We start from the raw sequence: 24,729 nt of genomic DNA, 5'->3' as shown, positions 1-24,729 counted from the left end.
TAAGATATCAGAGAGGGCCTTTTGGGCCATCAAAAAGTATTCTGTGTGGTTAGGAAAAAGAAATCTAGCATGTGGAAGTCAGACTGAAATAAGAGAAATCACAGGAAAAAATATAGGGTGTGGAGGAATAATTAGTTGTGGGGCAGGGAAGGTTGGAGCTTGCTGAGGGTGATACAGAGTATGTGTTCAAGCAGAGAGCTTGACATAGTTTTATGTGAGAGTTGAAGAACAAAGTTTTTGAGATATGATATTAACGATCTTAGAAATGTATAATAGCTTGTATTTAAATAATCAGGAAAACTAAAACCACTAGTTAATAAAGATGGGATTTTATTAGTATGTTTTAAATTATTTCTCACAGAGTGACTAACTGGAAACCCAGGAAATGATTAATGCCAGGTTGTTCATTGGAAACGCTGCACATGAGTGAGTGTTGTGAAAGTCTGTTATACAAATCTTAACAATAAGATGTAGCAATCTATCAGTAGAAAATTATGTTTTAAAAGTGTCCTCCAACAACTGGATTGAATTCCGTCTGTATTCACTTGTAGGTAATGAATCTGGATCAGCACTGAAACAGTTTACCACATATAGTAAAGGTAAGTAACTTTTCTTTCTACATTCTCTCACTAGTGTTCAGTAGTAAAATAATTATTCATTGGTATATTTAAATAATCAAGTAAAATTATATGAACGCTTGGGGAGTTAAAATATTTTTACATTGCATTAAGCTTACATTTAAAAAGATGGGTAATATGATATCCTTAAATTCGACTATTGTATGTATCTGACACACAGAGGTGGGTCTTGCTGTTTTTTACATCCCGGACACTGCTTCTGTTTTTAAACCTTCTCTAAAGTAAAACTCAACTTTATAAATTTACTTCATATTTTTAGTTTGAGGTAATATTTTGATATTTACAGCCTTCACTTCTTGTTTGAAGGCAGCGGCAATGGGCACTATTATATGATGTCTGAGAAGCGAGCAGATAGAATGCCACCCTCTTGTACGCTATGTACATAATGTTCCCACACTCACTCCCATAAGGCCTGATCTAAGGCTCTCTGAGTGATTGGAAATTGCCCATTGTCTCTAATGCTCTTTGGTTTGGGGTTGTAAGGAGTGAGTTATGGAAGGGAGGCACACAGAGTATACTCCTAGGTGACTTCTGTTGGTGGGGGAATGGATTGAAAACCTGGAATGAAGGCATAAGATAGTGCAGAAACAGATAGGTTCTGAAGAACATTTGATGTGCCTTCCCCCTATACAGCTTGATGTTCAGCATAGGGCAATATAATGTATGTGAGATCCTGACTAAAGTAAAGCTCAGAAATAAGACAATTCTATACAGATTTTGGAAATGTTTATCAATATGTTGTTTAAAAAGCATAAAGTAGCATTTCTTGTTATATGGTAGTAAAGAACCAGAAGAAGCCCAGTCTCGTAGTGTCTGGAATGGACTCATGACTACTCAGCCACCTCTTGTCTAAATGTTATGTATTTTAAACAGCTTTACACTTTTTAAAAGTTTTGTATTTTTCACTTTATAAATCTTTAACATTTTCTGCCAGAGGGAGAGCGAAAAGCGCTTCCATATAAACAAACTGAAAACCATTAGCTCCTAGAAAGCTGTCAGCTATTCCTGAGCCAAAACTATACCCTTTAAAATAATTAAATTCTACATAATCACCCAAGTTTTGCTTAAATAGATTAATAATATTTGACTTAGCTACCTCAACTATACTTAGGCTCTAGTCCTGCCAGGATTTACTCATGTGCTTAACTTTATGCATTGTGAGTAGTTCCATTAAAGTCAATGGGACTACACTCAATATGCCAAGTTAAGCATATGTATAAATCTTTAAGGCACCAGTCCAGCAGACTATAAGCTCTTTGCAAATGGGGACAAGATTTTTTTGTTATGTTCATATCATGCCTAGCACAAGGGGGTCCTGTTCTTTGAATCAGGCCCCTAGGTACTACCACAGTACAAATAAATAATAATTCCTCCTATTTATTACTTTCTCTGTAAAATACCTTCTTAAATTCTCCTTATACATGTTGTCTCTTAACTTAAGCACACCATATATACCTTAGTTCTGGTTTGTCCAATTACTTTAAATAGATCAAGCTTAATTTCATAATAACCCTTAGCTAATTTAAATACTTCTGTACTTGATGGAGTCTTGAAAGAAAACAGTTAACTCAGTCAGCAGTTAACTTTGTCAAACCTCACCTCAAGTTTAAACCCTACCACTCAACCTGTTACAGTAGCCTCATTATTCTGTACTCTTTCAAATTTCATGACATTTTCCCCCCCATCCCCCACCCCCCGAATAAACTTATTCAGTGCCATTGAAACTAGATATGGCATGGGCACTATTTCTGTTCAAATGCATCTTCTATCTTTAGAGGTATTGCATTTTTCATAATCCACCTGTGAGCCCTGATTTATCACTTGGTCTCTGGAGAGAACTGACTCTCTCCTTTGAATGTCTATGCTTTTTTATGGCTTGGAAAGTTGATTTCTTTGGTAACAAGGACAGAAGGGCAGTTTGTTATGATAGGATTACTTATTTTTTGTTTCACAGTAGCAGCTAGGGAATGAGCCAAGGCTGACTGAAGTCAGTGGCAGCTTTTCCATTGTCTCAGTGGGTTTTTGATTGGGCCCCTATTGACCCTGGTAGGTACTTGAGGCCCTATTGTGCTCTGTGTTGTACAAAAGTAAACTATCTTTGTTATTTTTAATGATAAAATTTAAGAGTTAGGGTCTCATCTTGATACATGAGTAAATATATAACTTCCAGGAATTCAGTGTTATTTCAGTTTACTTCACCGGGCAACACAGTGAAACCTTTCAAGTACAGGTGCAATTTAAGACTCCTAGTTTTAAACACTACAGTATTAGCAATATGACTTATGTCCAGCATGTGCTGTTGTATCAGAATTAATCTAATGAAAAAGAAATACTTTACATTTTGTTGGGGGAAAAGAACTTAATCAGGATCTGCTGGTGTTCAGCACCGCTGAATACGTTGGAACTGGTAAAAATGGTTCAGATCAACATTCAACTGGGAAGCCATTAGCAGGATATATTTGATTACCTATTCTATATTATGTTAACTTATATAAATATGCAATTGGCCACTATGTAGGCACCATTATTTTGTATTATTAAAGTACTTTAAGAGTTGTGCCCTTGGTGAAGTCATAAACTAAGTACAAAGGCCAGTCTGTTTTCTAAATAGTAGATTGTTGTTGAAAAGTTTGTGCCAGCCAGTACAGAGAGAGCAATCATGAGTAATTCATCTCTCTTGAGAGGAATAAAACAACTGCCTCAGCTCCCGCTGTATTACAATCTTATCCCTGAGTTAGAAAATGAAGAGGTCTACTCTGTTTGACTGAATTGCTGTTGAGAAAAAAATAATTTCTAATATAACTGGGCACAAGCTAGACATAAATATATAGAATTGTTTTTTCTAGATAGGGTCATTACCTGTGCAGTGTCTTGGACATATACGTGCAAGCCATCTCAACAGTTTGGGGGCTTGTGTTTTAGTTTTTTAAGAAAAGTCAGTTGAGGTTTTTTTTGGGAACGAATTTGTTCAGTCATCATCAGCACATTACAAGTGGCTATGTCACCCATTTATATGTTTTGATGTTCCAGGTAATGTTCTGTACTATTCGTCTGTCTGGAAAACTTGTGCATTAACTCTCAATAATGTTGATTTCCTCACTGCAGCAGGGAGATGTAGAGTTAAGATAACTTGGAATAAGGGAGATCACTTAGCAGCTTAGGTGTATTTGCATCTTTATTTCAAATCACCTTCATTTTGTTTTGGCACTCTGACCTCTTCCTAGACATGAAATAACTTTGGCTCATTTGTAAAAGGTTAAATTTAATTTAGTACCATGTCTTGCAAACAATTTATCAGTTTTTTAGTTTGCATTATATAGTGAAATAGATTAACTATGGTATCTGTTAACAGTGTTGTGCTGTTACAATGTAGACCTTACCCCTTGGGGTTAAAGTGGGACTGACATGCTAATAAAGGGCTCATCTTGATGTCAATGACAAAACTCCCTGTGACGTCAGTAGGAACAATATGGGGCTGTATGATTAGCTTTGAGAAAGGCACTGAACAGCATTGCTAGCAAACCAGAAATGAATGCAGAAGGATATGCATGCAAGATACCAGATTGCCTAGCCTGTAATGGATTGTGTGCAAAAAGGTTGCTTGCCCATCAGGTATGCAGTCTCATATAATTTTTCGGAAAGAAAGAAATTAAAATAAAGGACATTAAATCTGTGTAGTTTGGGAAATTTATAGTTTAAAAGAATATTTCATAATCAGTTTTACTTGCAAAGAGAAGTTACACTTGTGCATTGTCACTCATCGTTAACTGTGTAAGAAAATAGATGGATCCTCTTAGGAGGTAGATAAGATGAAAGGAACATAAGAATGGTTATAGTGGCTCAAACCAATGGTCCATCTAGCCCAGTATCTTGTCTTCTGACAGTGGCCAGTGCCAGATGCTTCAGAGGGAATAAACAGCACAGGGCAATTTCGAGTGTTGTTCAGTCCTAGCCTGTAGCAGCTGTAGGCTTAGGGGGACAGCCAAAATATGGGGTTGCATACCTGACCATCTTGGCTAAAAGCCATTGATGGACCTATCCTCCATGAACTTATCTAACGCTTTTTTGAATCTAGTTATACTTTTGGCCTTCACACTAACTCCGCAATGAGTTCCACAATCTGACTGTGCATTGTGTGAAGAAGTTACTTTCTTGTGTTTTGTTTTAAACCTGCTGTGTATTAATTTTATTGGGTGGCCCCAAGTTCTTGTGTTATGTGAAATGGTAAATAACAATTCCCTAGGTGCTTTCTCCATACCTTTCATGATTTTATAGTCCTCTGTCATATCCCTTTTAGTCATTTCTTTTCTAAGATGAACAGTTCCAGACTTTTTAAATCTCTCTTCATATGGAAGCTGTTCCATACCCCCTAATAATTCTTGTAGCCCTTTTTGTACCTTTCCCAATTCTAATATATCTATTTTGAGATGGGGTAAACAAAACTTCACACAGTATCCAGTGTGTGGGTGTACCATGGATTTATATAGTGGCATTGTGATATTTTCCATCTTATTATCTATCCTTTCCCTAGTGAATCCTAACATTGTTAGATTTTTTGACTGCTGCTCCACGTTGAATGGATTTTTTCAGTGAACTATTCATGCTGACACCTAGATCCGTTTCTTGAGTAGAAATAATTAATTTAGATCCCATCATTTTGTAGGTATAGCTGGAATTACATTTTCCAATGTGCATTACTTTGCATTTATCAACACTGAATTTCATCTGCCATTTTGTTGCCCAGTCACCCAGTTTAGTGAGATCCCTTTGTAACTCTTCACAGTCAGCTTTGGACTTATCTATCTTGAGTAATTTTGTATCACTGCCAATTTGCCACCTCACTGGCAAATTATTTATGAACATGTTAAACAGCACAGATCCCTGTAGAGCTCCTTGGGGGACCCCACCATTTACCACTTTACATTGTGAAAACTGACCATTTATTTCTATCCTTTATTTCCTATCTTTTAACCAATTGCTGATCCATAAGAGCATCTTCCCTCTTATCCCATGACTGTTTACTGTGCTAAAGAGCCTTTGGTGTGGAACCTTCTGAAAGGCTTTCTGAAGGTCCAAGTACAGTATATCCAGTGGATCACCCTTGTCCAATTGCTCTCTTGTCTCTCATGAGTGGTGAGAAATTTGTCGTAGTTCCATATTATCATTCTTTATCTTTCAGTGTTCTGAACTGCACATTCAGAGCCAATCTAAAGAAACTTATCCAAATATTTTGATGGGGCTGTTAAATCTGGGATAATTTCACAGGGGCCATGATGTCTGTCCTGTCAAGGTAGACAGAAGGAAGTGATGGGAGTGACTTCTGTGTAAAAGCCATGTAGTAGCCTCACAGATGAGCTGATAGGGTGACTAAGCGAAAAAGAGGGTTTGAGACACTTGTTCCACTCATAACTTCTAGCACAGTGGATGTGAGCCTTCACCTTTGTCACAGATAAGGGGGACCTTTCCCCCACCTTGGAACAAGAACATATTTAAATATTGTAAACTATGGCTAACGTGTAGCCTGCTCCCAGTGCAAGGGTCTTCAAGGTAGATGCAGAGTTCAAATAAGTGATGTTTAAGGGATTCTATTTGATCTGACAGGCCCACCAGAAACAAGAGTTTGGACTTCCTGACAGGAATTGCCCCTCAACTCAAATATTGTCATGAGGTGTTTGTACCCCTTAGTGTTCAAATTAATAAGCAGAGACCCATGTAACTGAAGATCAAGACAACTGAGCAGTCATTCTTTATATAGGCAGTAAGAGGCACCAGAGTCCTCTCTCCTGCAAGAAACTCCAGTCCTGTTGAATTGAGCAATAATGATTTCACTAAGAATGTCATGTTCCAATGCTCGTCTTAGCTGACAATCAGTAGAATGTACTTTCCACCCATCTGTGCCCTAGATGCTAGGGAGCAAATGGGGTCCGTCTTATCCAATCTGTTTTACTTCAGAAATGAAAAACTAAATAACGGGCATATAGCAGCACTATTTCCATTATTTTAGTAAATAGATTGCAAGATTTACATTAAAGAAGCTTATATTTATACTTCTGTGTAAGGTTTTATTACAGGTTTCATTACAGCACTTAAAGACTTGCTCTAAATAGCTATATTCTTACAGCTTCCTTGTTTGGGTGCCGCCTCTCCCCCTTCTTTTTCCGTTTTGCTGGGCACATCCTCCCCTCCTAGCTCCTCAGTTGTGTGTTTGATTTCCTTTTTTTTTTATGTGTGTGTGAGAAGGCCTTATCAGAGACTACTAAAAGAATCTCTACCAGGGCCTCTGCCCAATATTGGGAAGAGATGTGACTCTCCTGTGTAGAAGTGTGTGTGTGTTTGGTTTTTTTTCCCTTTAAATGCAATCAAAGTGTTGAATGGAGAAAATACTAGTTTTGCTAAAATTAAAGAAAGAAGTAAAGCTACTGGGACTTTCCTTTGCTCTTCAGAAAATTTGCCACAGATTTTGGAACTGTTACCTGGACAGATACCACAAAGAAACTTGGTTCAGTATCTCATCTGAAAGATGGCACCCTCACAGTACATCACACTTGGTATGGCACTGTGGCATTAGCAATGGGTTGGAGCCAGTGTGTGGGTATGAAGTTCTTAGCATAGGATAAACATTCTACAACATGAGCTAGACTTCTGCATCTGGAACATGTTAAGCTCTTTATATTACAAATTAGAGTGCATCTGAGTTGGCTCTATAGTTGGTAATTGGCTAGCCCTTTAAAAAAAAAAGGTCTGAATATACTTGCAATCGAGAAATGTGGCATCAAAAAAGAAGTGCAAGTTCAAACGTTCAGTTCTATAACAGGTGTTTTTTATTTTCCCATCTGCTCCAGGTTAGAATCATAGAATCATAGAATATCAGGGTTGGAAGGGACCTCAGGAGGTCATCTAGTCCAATCCCCTGCTCAAAGCAGGACCAATCCCCAACTAAATCATCCCAGCCGGGGCTTTGTCAAGCCTGACCTTAAAAACTTATAAGGAAGGAGATTCCACTACCTCCCTAGGTAACGCATTCCAGTGTTTTACCACCCTCCTAGTGAAAAAGTTTTTCCTAATATCCAACCTAAACCTCCCCCACTGCAACTTGAGACCATTACTCCTCGTTCTGTCATCTGCTACCACTGAGAATAGTCTAGATCCATCCTCTTTGGAACCCTCTTTCAGGTAGTTGAAAGCAGCTATCAGATCGCCCCCTCATTCTTCTCTTCCACAGACTAAACAATCCCAGTTCCCTCAGCCTCTCCTCATAAGTCATGTGTTCCAGTCCCCTAATAATTTTTGTTGCCCTCCGCTGGACGCTTTCCAATTTTTCCACATCCTTCTTGTAGCGTGGGGCCCAAAACTGGACCCAGTACTCCAGATAAGGCCTCCTCAATGTTGAATTGAGGGGAACGATCACGTCTCTCAATCTGCTGGCAATGCCCCTACATATACATCCCAAAATGCCATTGGCCTTCTTGGCAACAAGGGCACACTGTTGATTCATATCCAGCTTCTCATTCACTGTAACCCTTAGGTCCTTTTCTTCTGTTAATGAAGTCTTTAGTCCCTAATCCATAGTGAACTACCAAGTACATTTCTAATTTTTTAAATAGCTCCATTAATCTTCATAGTTAAGTTAGGATACGAGTCTTGAAAAGTGAACAGATACTGTCAGGGACCACTGGTCTTGAACTCATGCCTATGGGATTGCTGAACAGGAACCTTACTTGTTGTGCCTCATCCAGATAAGGAAATTGCAGTTGATACTCTGAAAACAGAGGCTACATCCACTGACTAAGCAGGATCAGCTGAATGGCAGCTAACTGCTGATTGGTAACGGCCTAACATTGGTAATGGCCCTCCTGTTCCTTCTACGCTCCTTTTCTGAGTAACTAGTCACTAGGCCTGGTGCTGACCAGACCTCTAAGACCAAATTCCTCCTTGCCTGGTTCCCACTCCTCGTTCTTGTTACCTTGCTTTCGTCCTTGTTCATGTTCCCTTGTCCTGACCCCAGTTATTAACTCCAGCTTTGACTCCTGGTATGACTCCTGGCTCCGACTCCAGTTTGGAAAATTGCAACAGTGACATAGGAGCAACAAGAGGGAATACAGTGAGGGAATCTGCTCAATATCTTAGATATCTATATGCAAATGCAAAGAGTAGGGAAAAACAGGGAGACCAAGAAGTATTGGTAACTAAGATAATTTATGACTTAATTGTCATCATAGGAAGTTGGTGGGATAAATCTCATTACTGGAACACTGGTAGAGAAGAGTGCAGTTTGTGTAGGAAGGAGAGGTAGGAAAAAGGGGAGCTGTTGCACTGTACATCAAGCATATATACACACTTGTTCTGAGGTCCAGAAGGAGGGGAAAGTCAGACTAGTTGAAAGTCTCTGAGTTAAGAGAAAAGGGGCAATGTCATGGTAGGGGTCCACTGTAGACAACCAAATCAGGAAGAGGAGGTGAATGAAGCATTTCTAGAACAAATAACAGAAATATCGAAAGCACAAGACTAGGTAGTAATGGGGGATTCTAACTATCTAAATATCTGTTGGAAAAGTAATATGGCCAAACACAAACTGTCCATTTTTTCAGAATGTGGAGGAAGTAACTGGAAGGCAGCCATTTTGGACTTGAATTGGATGCAAATCTTGAGCGAGGCAACTTGGATAAAAGTGATCATAAAATGAAAGATTTCATGATCCTAAGGAGAGGAAGGCATAAGAACAATAGAATAAGGACAATGGTCTTCAAAAAAAGTATTTAGCAAACTCAGAGATGTGATAGGCAAGTTCCCATGGGAAAAAAATGAAGGGGAGAAGATGTTCAAGAGAGCTGGTGGTTTCTAAAGGAAACCGTGTTAAAGGCACAACAGCAAACTATCCCAAAATGAAGGAAAGATAGGAAGAATAGTAAGAAGCCAATGTGACTGCCTCAGGAGCTCTTTAAAGTTCTGAAAATCAAGAAGTGGAAACATGGGCAAATTATTAAGGATGAGTACAAATGAATAGTGCAAGCAAGTATAGAAAAAATGAGAGAGGCTAAAACACAAAATGAGTTAAACCTAGCAAGGGACATAAAAGGCAATAAGCAGAGGTATTATAAACCTATTAGGAGCAAGAGAAATACAAGGAAACTGTAGGTCCAGTACTAGCAAGGAAGGAGAGCTAATGGATGAAATCAAGAAGGTTGAGGTGTTTCATCCTTTTTTTGCTTTGGTCTTCACTAAAAAAGTTAATTGTGACCGGATTCTTAAAACCATTATGAAATACTAATATTAACAATAAACAAAAAGGGAGAATGAACACAAACCAGGATGGTGAAAGAACAGGTTAAAATATTTAGATATATTTGATGTATTCAAGTTAGCAGGGTTTGACTAAATGCACACTAAGGTATATAAAAAACTAGCTAACGCAATCTTGGTCCCATTAGCTATTATCTTCAGGAACATGGAGAATGGGTGAAGTACCAGATGACTGGAGAAGGGCAAAGATAGGTACTTGTCTTTAACAAGGGGAACAAAAAGGACTCAGGGAATTCTAGACCAGTCTGTCTAGCTTCGATACCTGGAAAGATACTGGAACAATTAAATAATCATTTTGTGAACATCTAGAGGATAATAAGGTGGTAAGTAATAGACAACATGGATCTGTGAAGAACTAATCATACTGAAACAACCTAATTTCCTTTTGGCCTAATCACAGACATTCTCATAAGTAAACTAGGGAAATCCGATCTAGATGGAATTACTATAAAATGGGTGCATTACTGGTTTAAAGACTGTACTCAGAGTAGTTATCTACAGTTTGCTTTCAAACATATCTAATGGTGTCCTCTAAGGGTTTGCCCTGGACTGGTACTATTCATTATTTTTTTCTAATGACTTTAATAAAGAACTGGAGAGTAAGATTATGAAATTTGTAGAAGACACCAAGCTGGGAGGGGTTGCAAGTACTTTGGAAGACAGGATTAGAATTCAAAACAACCTTCACAAATTGGATAATTGGTCTGAAATCAACAAGATGAAATTCAATAAAGATTGTAAAGTAGTACACTTAGGAAGGACAAATTAAATGCACAAATACAAAATGGGGAATAACAGTAGTACTGCAAAAACGGAACTTGGGGTTATAGAGGATCATACATTGAATATGCCCAACAATGTGATGCAGTTCTGAAAGGGAATATATCATTCTGGGGTATATTAGCAGCAGTGTCTTATGTAAGACAGATGAGGTAATTGTCCTGTTCCACTTGGCACTGGTGAGGCCTCAGCTGGAGTACTGTGTCCAGAAGGCTGAAGGGGTACCTAATAATTCTTCAAGTATTTTAAGGGCTATTATAAAAAGGATAGTGATCAGTTGGTCTCTGTGTCCAGGACAAGAACTAATGGCTTAATCTAGAGCAAGGGTGTCAAGGTTCCTCCCCCACTGTGAACTCTAGGGTACAGATGTGGGGACCTGCATGAAAAACCTCCTAAGCTTATCTTTACCAGCTTAGGTCAAAACTTCCCCAAGGTACAAAATATTCCACCCGTTGTCCTTGGACTGGCCGCTACCACCACCAAACTAATACTGGTTACTGGGGAAGAGCTGTTTGGATGCGTCCTTCCCCCCAAAATACTTCCCAAAACCTTGCACCCCACTTCCTGGACAAGGTTTGGTAAAAAGCCTCACCAATTTGCCTAGGTGACTACAGACCCAGACCCTTGGATCTTAAGAACAATGAACAATCCTCCCAACACTTGCACCCCCCCTTTCCTGGGAAATGTTGGATAAAAAGCCTCACCAATTTGCATAGGTGACCACCGACCCAAACCCTTGGATCTGAGAACAATGAAAAAGCATTCAGTTTTCTTACAAGAAGACTTTTAATAAAAATAGAAGTAAATAGAAATAAAGAAATCCCCCCTGTAAAATCAGGATGGTAGATATCTTACAGGGTAATTTAGATTCAAAAACATAGAGAACCCCTCTAGGCAAAACCTTAAGTTACAAAAAAGATACACAGACAGAAATAGTTATTCTATTCAGCACAATTCTTTTCTCAGCCATTTAAAGAAATCATAATCTAACACATACCTAGCTAGATTACTTACTAAAAGTTCTAAGACTCCATTCCTGGTCTATCCCCGGTAAAGACCAGCATATAGACAGACACACAGACCCTTTGTTTCTCTCCCTCCTCCCAGCTTTTGAAAGTATCTTGTCTCCTCATTGGTCATTTTGGTCAGGTGCCAGTGAGGTTACCTTTAGCTTCTTAACCCTTTACAGGTGAGAGGAGCTTTCCCCTGGCCAGGAAGGATTTCAAAGGGGTTTACCCTTCCCTTTATATTTATGACAAAGGGAGATTTAGGTTATATATTAGGAAAACCTTTCTTACTGTAACTTATAGTTAAGTACTGGAATAGGTCACCAACAGTGGATGTGGAATCCCCATCTTTGGAGGTTTTTAAAAACAGGTTAGATAAATACTTGTCAGGGATGGTTTAGCTTTACTTAATCTTGGACTAGATGACCCCTTGTGGTCCCTTCCAGCCCTACATTTCTATGTTCGCTGAATCTTTTTCAGAGTTACTACTTTCCAGGATACAGTCTCTCACTGTGTAAGTGAGATTGGGTTGTTTCATGATGATTCTTCAAGACAGCACTAATCCAGTGCTAAGCTTGTATTTTTTTAAAATACCTCTACCCTGATAATTGAGATGAGAACCTTCAAAACTTAAGTTTGTGAACCAAACTTAACTTGATTCAGTAATGTCTTCCTGACTCGGCAGACAGCCTGAAATAGCTCTGAGAGAACTGTACTGTGTTGCTATACGTTAATTGATTCACTGCTCACATACACAAAAATAAATAAATAATCCTATTTATACACCTGCACTGTCTACTATGAGTGGGATCTGTTGTGGTGTTATGGAGTCAGGGATGTTTTATATTTTTAAGAATAACCCTTGGTTCAAAGATTGTCCTTGACTTCCTCTAAAATACCTTGTTTAAATATAGAATATAGTGGATACCATTATACTACTTAGAAGTGCCTTACCAAGTAATTAACATTACCATGATATTCCATTTACTAAGAATAGAATACCACAAGTACCATGATATTGTACAATTTGGACTACTTGTAAAAGCAAATGTTAAAAAGATTCTAATAGTGACTCTAAAATGCAGTTCAGGAAAAGCCACAAATGATATGCTGAGGAAGCCTAGAAAATCTAATTTTGCTTCTAATAGATACCAGCATCTTTATGTATTTACTGAATCAGTTGGTGGCTCTGCAGATGTGGAGTCCATTGAGGGTAACAAAACTCATAGGGGGTGATCATATTTTTTATGGGATGGATCCCATACGTACTGTGGAGTGAAATGACTGTGTAATCGAAAGACGCTTTACAAATCAGGGAAAATGGGACAATGAATACGTGTGTAATATGTTAAATTCTTAAATATGCCTAATCAATAATTATAGATTGAGTTGCTGGTATGCTTTTAATTCCGTTGAAGAAATTACACTTAATAAGTCAAGTAGTCTTTTAAGGATTTTAATTATGCACACTGCTCAGTATTTTCTCAAAGATATGAAAAATAATCTGCAAAGATTGAAGTGAAAAGTAAAAAAGTTAAGTAGTTTGAGAATCTTTCATTTGCCATATATATACATGAAACTATATTTTCTGCTTATTTTTATTATATATTTATGTAACTTTTTTTCATTTTAAACTCACCATTTACATAAGCAGCTAATCAGGGTGCTCAGAATTTTTTTTATTTTGTTTTACTCCAGAATTATATACAAATTTTAAAAAAATTCTTGTGTACTATGTATACTTACTTTTTGTTTCTCTCTCCATCTGTATGTGTGTGTACCAACATACAGACTGTATATATATTTAATATATAAGCGTAAACCCAGTGAAATGCTCAAGACTGTTACAATAGTTTATTTCAGATTCCATCAGCTTTCAGTTTTGGTAAGTCAGTAACTTCAACTGGAATTTTTCTAAATATAGTCATGTAAAAAGTTTCTGCAATTTTTGTATATAGTTATCAGTAATTATTATGTAAGTAATGGTATATTGAAGTCATCTAATCAAAAGATGTGATTAGAAACTATCTTTTCACTGAAGAAACAACATGATCACTGCCAGTGGCCTGCAGGGACCCCTGCTTTTAAGGACTAGAAAGAACTTAATTTTAATGCTACATGTTTAGTTACAGATCTCTGTTGGAAACAAGCTACTAAATGTGTGCAATTGTGCATGACATTAATAAATGCAAATTAATGCACATTGGAAAACATAATCCTAACTATACCTACAAAATGATGGGATCTAAATTAGCTGTTACCACTCAGGAAACAAGATCTTGGAGTCAGCATGGATAGTTCTCTGAAAACATCTGCTCAATGTGTAGCAGCAGTCAAAAAGAAGCTAACAACATTAGGAGCCATTAGGAAAGGGATAGAAATAAAACTGAAAATATCATCATGACACTATATAAATCCATGGTACGCCCAAACCTCGTACACTGTGTGCAGTTGTGATCACCCTGTCTCAAAGATGTATTAGAATTGGAAAAGCTTCAGAGAAGGGCCACAGAAGTATGAGAGGTATGGAACAGGGTCCATATGAGGAGAGATTAAAAAAAGACTGGGACTCTTCAGCTGAGAGAAGAGACCACAAAGGGGGGATATGAGAGAGGTCAGGGATGCACCCCTAAATCTCTGACTGCCAGGAGCTGGGACGGCACCTCAGGAGATGGATCACTCTATAATTGCCTGGCTCTGTTCATTCCCTCTGAAGCGTTTGATGCGTACTGCATCAACTATGAACAGAACTCAGACCACACACACAACTACTTCTCTTTTTTCTCTCCTCCATTTCTCTCTCTTTCCTGGAGACGGGGTGAAATCCTGACCCTACTGAAGTAGAGTGGGAGTTTTTCTGTTGACTTCAGTGAAGCCAGGTTTTCACCCAGGGTCTTTCCCCTCTGTGCAGCAAATGGATCTCTCTTCCCTTGCGTCTCCATTTCTAGTGGAAGCTCTTTCTCTAGATCGGTGCCTTCAGTATGTTTGTGTACTCCAGCTTGTGTCTCCTTTCCAGTACTGCAGACACAGTCTACTTGAGCCCAAGTAAAAATGTCCAAAGTAGCACCCTAGCTCTTCTGATTAGTCTAGTATCCCTTCCAGCACCTAGCTTTCTACTCCCAGGTGCTTTCTCCCCCATAGATATCTTGTTGGGTCCTGCCCTAGTGAGCATCAGCTCCACCCATAAAAATCACTGAAATGGGGAGCTGATGGTGCTAGGCTCCGTACTGGCCCTCTCTCAGCCCTACTATAAAATCACTCTGACACTCAGAGAGGGGAAGTAGGGCAGCCAGCAGCGGTGAAATGATTGCTCATCTCTGCACGTCTTGCCCTCTGGTGAGAGGCAAAAATTGCAGTTTTTGTAACTTTTTAAATGTGTTCCATTCTATGTCCCCTTGCAGAGATTGAGCATGAGACAGCTATCTAAATTGAAAATATTTAATTACTGTAGCCATAAGGCACAGTCTGATTCTGTGCTGTGCACGTGGAAATAATGTGGTCTATGAAATAATAATGGGAATTCTGGAAAAGGAATAAATGCATACTGGGAGCCATGTTCTGGACACACATTGACTCCATGTCAATACGCAATGGATTTTAAAAATGTTTCACAACACATGATGTTAAGACATTGAAGGACTGTATGTTTGTGCATATGTATTGTACTAGGTATATGCCACAACTAAAGTTCGCATTTGATGGACAAGGTAATATGACAATTTTCCCATGGATAACGCTTTATATACCAGTGTGGTTGAATGTTCTGTCATTTAAAAAACTGAAATAAAGGGTTGTTCCTAATATACTGTCATAGGGCATGCCTGCCCTGTAGCATTCCCTGTTGGCTCGGTATGGTTCTGCAGGCACTCCCTGCCTCAATTTCTCCTCTCCCAGATTTTCTGTGTCTGCTGAGAATTCATGTAGCTCAGACCTCCATCTGGGTCACTCTCCGTTTAATCCCCCTCTGATCACACAAATAAACAAAAGTTATTGTCACCCAGCTTGGGCTTTAGCCCTCCCTCAAGCTCAGTTCACAGTCCCTTTTTGGCTACCTTTGAGTTTCTCTGGGATAGAACCTGACTTCCCAGCTGCTTCCCTTCCAGACTCTACTTCAGGGCCTTCCACAGGAATTTAACTTGCGCCTTGTGGCTCCTCCTCCAAATTGAGTTTTCTCAATCCTTTGAGATCCAGGTGTTTCAGGCTGACACATGACATATGACAGTCTGTCCAGCCCTCCTGAGTTGAGGAGGCAGTCAAAATATGGCTTATAATGGAATTCAGCACACCACGCTAATTATGGAGCTGTATCCAGTGCTTCCATTTTGTGTGAGCATCTGTGTGTAGTATTATGATTAAACAACACTAAATTAAACGATTAAACAACACTTTTTGATTAATCAACACTAAATTGCATTTCATCTATCTGTGGATGGCATGTCAAGTAAGAGTAAAACCACCATCCAAATATTTTTTTAAAAAATGGGGTGGAAATCTCAATAATATAGTTTCTAATGTCTAAGGACTCAATCCTGTGAGGAGGCAACCACTCTGCCTGTGAACCAGCAAAGCACACGCAACTTCAAGCATGCAAGTAATCCCATTGACTTCAGCAGGACTATACTCAAATGCTTAAAGTAAAGCATGTACTTAAGTATTTTGCTAGACTAGGATGTAAGATTCTGGACTGAGTACAGAATTGAGCTCCATAAGCTTGCAGTCACTATACTATCAACAGCTAATTAATTACCATGAAATGAATTTTGAGACATTGTACCTTAAGTGTGAAAGGCAATCTATACAACCATCAATTATTCTTCTCCTCTATTTTGCAGTAGTGGAAAAATGTATTTTACAGTTTGTACTAAACAGTTTTGACAGTTAGGGGATGTCTGTCAACTTATGAATTCCATTTTCGTTCTGTGAACACCATGTTTTATTTCAGTCTCCACCTCTGTTTTGAATGTAACCTTTAGTGTGACTTTCAGCATGCATTTTGTAGCAGGAACTTGACTGTCAGGCCTGGTATGCACTAGGAAATTAGGTCGCTATAACTGCTGTATATGGCTCAGGGGTGTGAAAAATCCACACCCCTGAGCGACACAGTTAAACGGACCTAGCTTCTTCCTTCCCCCCAATGTAGACAGCTCTAGGTTAGCTACTGCCTCTCAGGGAGGTGGAGTACCTATGCCAACAGGAGAACCCCTCTTGTCAGTTTAGGTAGTATCTTCACTGACGCAATGCAGTTGTAGTGGTTTATGTGTAGACATACCCTTAGTGGAGAGACAATGTCTGGGAAATTGTGACAGAGCAATCAAGGGCTATCAACATTGAATGGCCCTACCCTGGTGAAACAATGGATTGGCTGCCAGTAGGGCCATTGACTTTGAACAACTCTACCCAGAAGTTGACTGGGGGTGCGTATAGTTTGTAGCTTGGAAATTCCCCAGTGGAAGCTCAGGGTCAAGAAAGGCTTCCAAAGCAGTTTCAAAAGAACAATGCTCTCTAAACAAAGGAGACAATTCCTGTGACATAAAGAAGACCATGCCACAGAGGAGGGAAAGTTGTCTGTCCTAAGGACCTGGACTGAACTCAGGATTCACAGGGGTGAATCAAACTGGGTCAGACTCCTCAGCAGTTTCCAAATTGTATTCAGCAGTTTGTTTTCTGAAGATCTATAACTTTCTTGTGCTTTTTAAGTGTATTTGTAGCTAGGAAATTCTTTTGCGAAGCCTGTGTTTCATTTCTTTACTGCCTTCTTGGCTCTCAAGGGTATAAATAGAAACATAAAAAACATGTTGATGTGCAGATACATATCTAAGTTACTTGGGGGCTCAGGAGACTGTTTCCAGGATCTAGGTGGCCAGACTGTAGGGTCCCACTGTCTAAGTAGGGTAGGGAGTGGGTCTAAGACACAGAGCTGAGAACTAGGGCTGGCTGTAAAGCAAGAATTTCATTTTGTGAAACCATTAAAGAGGCTTTTTTAATTGGTTTCCATTCTAATGTGGAACAAAACCAAGACCTTTCAAAAAAGTATGTGGAAAAACCAGAGACAGAGACCCACTTCAGAATAGCCAATAGCCTGTTCATAGAATCATAGAAGATTAGGGTTGGAAGAGACCTCAGGAGGTCATCGAGTCCAACCCCCTGCTCAAAGCTGGACCAACCCCAACAGGATCAGGAGTAACCCCTATTGGTAGGTTACTCACTTGGATTGTGGGAGATGCAGGTTCAAGACCTTGCACTGTTTGATTCAGAACAAGCCCTCAAATCACATCTCCCACACCCTAGCTGAGTGCCCTAATTAGTGGGCTATTAGCTAAATGGGGTGGATCTCTCTTGTTCTGACCAGAAGGGCCATCCTAGACCTGAGAATCCTTTGAACTAAAGCTGCTTTGAAACAGGTAAATCTCCATGAAAAGTTTGTTTTTGATTAATCTGCATTCTAAGACGAAAAATCATTTTGTTGAAAAGTTCCCCGTCATCTCTACTAGGACCAGTGATCAGTCATTACCCAGAATCATGGGACTTAGAAACATGTGGGATTCTTCAGTTGGATCTAACCACCAGCAGAACTATATCCATCTAGAGGGGAGAAAGGGAGCCAGTTGTGACTGTAGTTATTAAAAAGGTTTAAATTGAAGGCTCCCAGTCCTTCATTGAAACCTATGCAGGTACACTGTCCCACTGAAGTCAGTTAATTTCAGGATAGGGGCCCTAGAGAGGAAAAATGGATACTTTGAAAGGTTGCTTTCAGTTTTTACTTTTGTTGTTGTTTGTTTTTGTACTAGGCAGAAAATTGGAAAGGTAATGTGACTAGATGAAACAAGCTGCTATAATTTACACAGAAGCCCATGATCCAAGCATCACTTAAACTGCTTTTGAAAGTTTGAATTCAGTGTGGCCATTTTGTATTATTTTTCCTGCGAAAATTTTCAAACAGTCTAATTACTAAATTAAACCTAAATAATACACCCTATACAGTATACGTGAAATATGACTCTGAGAAGAATGAGGAGAAAATTAGGAGGCTTTATATAGTATTTGTAATATTCCAGCTCACACTTAGTCTTAAGACTTGTTAACTAAGAACCATTTGCAGAACCAGATTCTGTTCTTTGCTGTGCCTTTGACCTGTAGCCTTTAGAATCTTTGTATTATTGATTATTAAATGCAAGCCAAGAAAAACACCTCTTGGCTTTAAGATTTTCAAGTTGTGCTTTAAGGTCGGTCAGTTAGAGAATTCATCTTTTTACCTGTTTCTGAGCAAATTTGCTCTGGCACTCATGAAACACAGTAAACATGGAACCCCATAAGGCTGCTTTTTTCAGAATCGATTTTTTACAATAGAACAACATTTAGAGTCTATATATCTAGCTACTGGCTTTATCATAAGACATCCACTAACTTCTTATGTATATTTTCTTTGTTTTCATCAATATTTTCCTTTGTCTTATAACAAAAGAACTTATGTGTTATAAGGTAATTACTAAAAACAAAAAAGATCAAAATTAAATCAACAGTTCTGTCTTTTACAAAAACTCACCAGGCTCAGTACATCCAGCTAACCAGAACACACAACAGTCTTTAAAAAAAAAAAAAATTGCCTGCAACAGCCTGAGTGAACTAAAAAGCTTTTCAGCATGATTTAAAGTTTGCCAAATTCAGGTTCTGATGGATGGTCAGGGAAGCAAGTTCCAAAAACGGTGGCTTTGTGACAGATTTTTGTTACCAATTTGCCTGAGGCGTTACGTGATTAGGCTGAGGCCACAGGATTGTTTGGAGGGGTGGGGGAGAGATGACGGAGCATCTTTATCACCTTTTCATAATCACCCCATGGGGTGCTTTCCTAGTAGTTGGGGGTGCCATACATACAACATTCTCCCACTTCACCCACTGGACTTCTCCTCGGTCTTAATGAGGGCTGCTATAGGGGTGCAACAAGGTTCCGCCCAAAATTGAGGGAGAGATCAAAGCCCTCACAAGGGTCACCCGAGTCATCCCCTGTGAGGCTTGCTTCCTGAACCAAACGCACGGTTAACTGATGTTTTAACTGCTTAATATTTTTTTTTATGGTGGGCACATTACCATTGTGGCGTTGCTGAGCATGAATGGTCAAATCTTTGACAAGCCCCTGAAGGACCAGTACTTGCTTAGCCAGTGCTTCCAGGTGGGTGATTCCGCTTTTTCCACCTGGAAGTCCTGTGTCAAGGCTTGCAACTTGTCTTGGGCATAGGTTTGTGTTGCAGCCTGGTTAGTAATCTGCGCTTTCAGTTGCTCCATTTCCACCAGCTGTCGGGTACACACCTCTTCCCTTTCTCCCAACTCCTCTTTCTGTCCCGACAACATTTGATACTACATGGTTCCTGCAGTCCAAATCAATTCCACAGCTGCCCCTAGGTTCTTACCCTTCTGCTTTTTATACTCGGCATATAGGTTTAACAAATTCTGCCAAGTCTGCACTCTTCTCTGAAGCTCTGCCATGAAACCCCAGGGATTGTAACCTACCTTGGTGAGAGCCTTCTCCAGCCAGGAGAGGTCCTCACCCCCCTTTGAAAGAGGCAGCAGGGTTCTGTCGCTCTTCATTGCCTCTCCTGTGGCTTGGGTATTAGGTCCACCAGCTTCCCGTGACAGCAGCGGGCTGGGGAGCCAGACTTCCGCGTCCATGCTCCCTAATGCCCATGTGTTTAGCTGAGAACCCATTGTTGATGCCATCGTCCATGACTCTGGGACTCCCGAGTCTGCAGCTGTACCCTTCTGTTTCCTGAACATGTTGTTACAGTTTTAGAACAACTCTTAAGAACCTTTCCAATCACTTGAAATTTCACGTTGCCCATGTCGGCTCCGAGGCTTACAATGTTCACCTTCCTGGGCTGGAGGGAGAGACACTAAGCCTCCCTCCATATTACTCGGTCCAATACCACCGAGGGTCCATACACAAAAACCCTTCCTGGGCAGAGTGAGACACCCTATGTCCTCCTCTTCAACTCAGCCATCCTACGACTGAGGGCATATGCACTGAGGATTACATGTGTGGAGTGGGACTTCCTACTACTACCCTGGACTTCTACAATTTGGAGTATACCCACCTGCACCCTATCCCCACCAGCTGGGATGGAGAGAGGAATGCTAAACCTCTCTCTGGTTCTCAGGCCTACTATGGCTGAGAGTGGGGATACCTTTAATCATAAAATCCTCAAACATGTAAAACCAACAGTGCTGGACAGAGCAAACATGAAATACCAAGGGCAAAACAGTTGGTGCACCCCGCAGGGCTCCCCCCCACACAATTCTCCACCAAAACTGTTACAGATTTCTGTTACCAATCTGCCTGAGGTGTCAGGTGATCAGGCTGAGGCCACAGGATCATTGCGGGGGGGGGGGGGGGAGGGAATGGAGCACATCAAGCAACTGAATTTTAAAGCTTTATTGATAAAATAATAAAATAACAACAGAGAGTACTGGGGGATGGGGGGTTCCCATGTCACTTAGAGGAAGGAAGAAAGTGTTAGTGTCCCAAGCCCTAACCCACTTTCATACTCTCACACGCACTACCCAAGGCTGGCCAGGCCTGGGTGTAACGTAAGAAGAAGAGGGGGAAGGGTAGACGGGAGTTCTGTCCTATGCGCATGGGTCATCCAGGGTCCATTGTGATCTCTGAATTACTTCAGCTTTTAGGAGGGTTTTAAGTCCTGGGGTTTTTTGGAGGTGTTTCATTTTGCAACCTCTGTTCCTGGTGCTTTTTGTGCCAGTCCAAACCAGCTTTTTGTGGTCTTTTTTTCTTTTTTAAAACACAACGGCTTTAGGGATGCGAAGCTCTGCCTTTCCCCCCTTGTTGTTTTGCCCATGTTTTTTATTTTTCCAGTCCTGGTTTTCTTATGGCTTGCTGTGGCTGGGTGAGAGATAAACTTTTTGTTTAGCGCCGTGATCTTGGACTGGGGCCAGCATCTTATCTTTGCAGCTAGCAAGCTCAGTCCAGTGTTGAGTTAACCCATTCTCTGCTCTCTTTCTCCTTCCCTCTTTGGCCTCTTGCAGCCTGCAAAAGGATTTTCCACTCCCCACTCACACCTTTGACCCTCCCCAAAATGCTTTGCGATGCTTGCAACAGTGTTAGCAACATGCAGTGCTGATCTGCCTTCCCCAGGGGAACCCCTGAGGTTGTGACAGCTTGCAACTAAGATTGTCCTGTCATTGTCCTCAGAAAGTCAAGCTACTGAAACTAATATCATACATAGATTCAGTAGACCTGTTGTGGTGAGATGTAGTGATGTGTAAAGATTGTACCTTAGAATATACCTAGAAATGAATGGGTTTATTAAAAAATGGAAGTAAATTTAATTAAATGTGAAGAACTCCAGAGGAGCAAATAAAGGTAAGTGAATGGGCAGCATGATGTCTGATGAAATTGTTTACAAATGGAAGATAATGCACATTGGAAGGATTAATTTGGACTACGATTATACATTGCTGTCTTTTAAAATTAATTGGAATCACCGAAGAAAAGAAAATATCATTCTATACAGCTCAGTGGAAACCACTGCTAAATGCTCAGTAGCAGTCAGAAATAATGTTGCATTGTATTGAGAATTGGATTAAAAAATGCTAAAACCAATGCTATTACCTAACATGATGGTACCACTTCTTCTTGATCAGTGTTGAGGGGTGCTGAAAGTTTACAACTACATATGATGAAAACTAAAACTGACTAGGACTGTATTTTAGAGAGGAGACATGTAAAAGGGAGTGGAGATATATAGTATAACAAATAGTATAGCAAAGGTAGATTAGGAACTCCTAGTTACCTTTTCCAATAATAGAAGAACAAGGAGATGTACACTGAAATTACAAGACGATAAATTTAAAATTGATATAAGTAACTTGTTGAACTCATTCCCACCACATAGAATTGAAGCAAAGAGCTTGGCAGTGTTCAAAAAAGCAGTAGACAGTCACAGTTTCTCTAGAGAGAACAGAAAATATAAGGGATACATACTCTGTGCTTCAGGGTATAAGCCAATAACTAACAAAGTTTTAGAAAGAAGCTGTTCTTTAAGGGGTGATTCTGACATTTTCTCAAAAGCATAGAATTGTAGGACTCGAAGGCACCTTGAGAGGTCATCTTGTCCAGTCCCCTGCACTCATGGCAGGGCTAAGTATTGTCTTCTAGACCATCCCTGACAGGTGTTTGTCTAACCTGCTCTTAAAAATCTCCAATGATGGAGGTTCCACAACCTCCCTGGGTAATATATTCCAGTCTCCTTAACTGCCCTGACAGGAAGTTTTTCTGAATATCCAACCTAAACCACCCTTGCTGCAATTTAAGCCCATTGCTTCTTGTCCTATCCTCAGAGTTTAAGGAGAACAATTTTTCTCCCTCCTTCTTGTAACAACCATTTATATACTTGAGAACTGTTACCCTGTCTCCTCTCCATCATCTCCACTGCACACTAAACAAAACCATTTTTTTCAATCTTCCCTCAGAGGTCATGTTTTCTAGACCTTTAATCATTCTGGTCTTTCTCCAGTTTGTCCACATCTTTCCTGAAATGTGATACCCAGAACTGGACACAATACTCAAACTGAGGTCTAATCAGCGTGCTGTAGAATAGAATTACTTCCTATGTCTTGCTTACAACACTCCTGCTAATATATCCCAGCATCTCATGCATGCCACTATTAAAGACGCTGCCGGACTGGTTGTAGCATTGGCCTGATCTGGTATGGTAATTCCTATGTATGATCATATCACCGTAACCTTCGTCCTTCTTAACCCTATTTGGTCCTTACTATTTAGCTATGACTACTCATGGAGCTGGGCACAGCCACTCAGAGAGGGGGCAGTTTGCCTTTGGCCCTCATTTGACAGAGCTCCTAAGCCGAGTGGCATTATGACCTGGTGCACAGGATTGAGGTGCCACTCAGATTTGCCCTGACTGCCCCTCTCAGTGCTACCACCCCATATGCCAGGTAATAATGGCCAGAGCGGGGAGCTGGGCCTCTCCCCATGGGACAGGAGTCTTTGCTGCAGGGTGAGTGGTAGTTGGGCTTGCTCTTCAACCACTCCTCCCTCACAGGCTTCTCTTCAGTGGAATTTTTTTTGGAAGGGGGGCGGGGGGGCTCAGTTTCAGATTTAGTTTCAGGCCCCAAAATGTCTGTGCAACCCTGGAGCTGGGGGTGTGCTTCCCAACTTCTGTATACACACCCACACTAGCTAGTGCAGAGCTAGCATGCTAAAAACAGCAATGTAGTTGGGATCACATAGGCTAGCCGCCCTGAGTACATACCCACGGTACGTACTTGGGTAGATAGCCTGGGCAGCCACCTGTGCTACCCTGGCTACACTGCTGTTTTTAGAGTGTTAGATGGATGAGAGCTGTTGCAGATACATCTACATGAACTGGGAATCACACTCCCAGCTCCCGTTGTAGACATAACCTATGTTACAGTTACCCTGTCACGTAAAAAGCTTAGCTTGTAGGATCTTCAGGGGGAAAACGCAAGCTTTCTGTGTTTTCTGTCAAGTGCTTATTATAGTTTTGGGAGCTGTATAAAACTCTGTGTAATCAATAAAATCTGTTTCCATATCATGATACTTTGTTTTAATTTTCTCGCTGTATCGTCTTTGCATAAACCTTTAGCCTGAATGAGCCAGGCAATCCATTCAGATTTTGCTGGAGAGGAAGTATCTTTTCAGTGACTGTATCATTTGTTTTGCTGCTGTTAATGCTGTTTGCTATCATGTTTTTTGGTACTGACTTATCTTTAATAGTGTTGGAATATCCTTCAACATGTAGAAGGATGAAGTGGCCTTTGCATCTTTTTTTGTGTCTGTATATCTTGGATCTTGCTCACAATTTCCCTGTTTTCTTTCAGATGCCTGTCATCCCCTACCAGATAAATAGCCGTGGGGAGGGAAGGATACCATGGGTGATTAGTGTTAGAGATTATTACTGTTTAATAGGAAGTTGTGCAGATGTATAGTGCTCTGAAGAGCTGTACTTCAATTA

General features: G+C 40.1%; 1 protein-coding gene across 2 annotated transcripts in view; it reads left to right on the top strand.

The window, feature by feature from the left end:
- Positions 1-24,729, top strand: part of CNTN1 (contactin 1) — a 432,541-nt gene that overhangs the window by 121,830 nt on the left and 285,982 nt on the right. For both annotated transcript variants that reach the window (XM_073328045.1, XM_073328044.1), the window contains exon 2: positions 552-599. The gene's annotated coding sequence lies outside the window, so the exon portion shown is untranslated. The remainder of the gene's footprint in view (positions 1-551; positions 600-24,729) is intronic.

Source organism: Lepidochelys kempii, chromosome 1 (assembly GCF_965140265.1).
Source record: "Lepidochelys kempii isolate rLepKem1 chromosome 1, rLepKem1.hap2, whole genome shotgun sequence".
NCBI classification, from domain to species: Eukaryota; Metazoa; Chordata; order Testudines; family Cheloniidae; genus Lepidochelys; species Lepidochelys kempii.
This window is presented reverse-complemented; position numbering and strand designations above follow the sequence as displayed.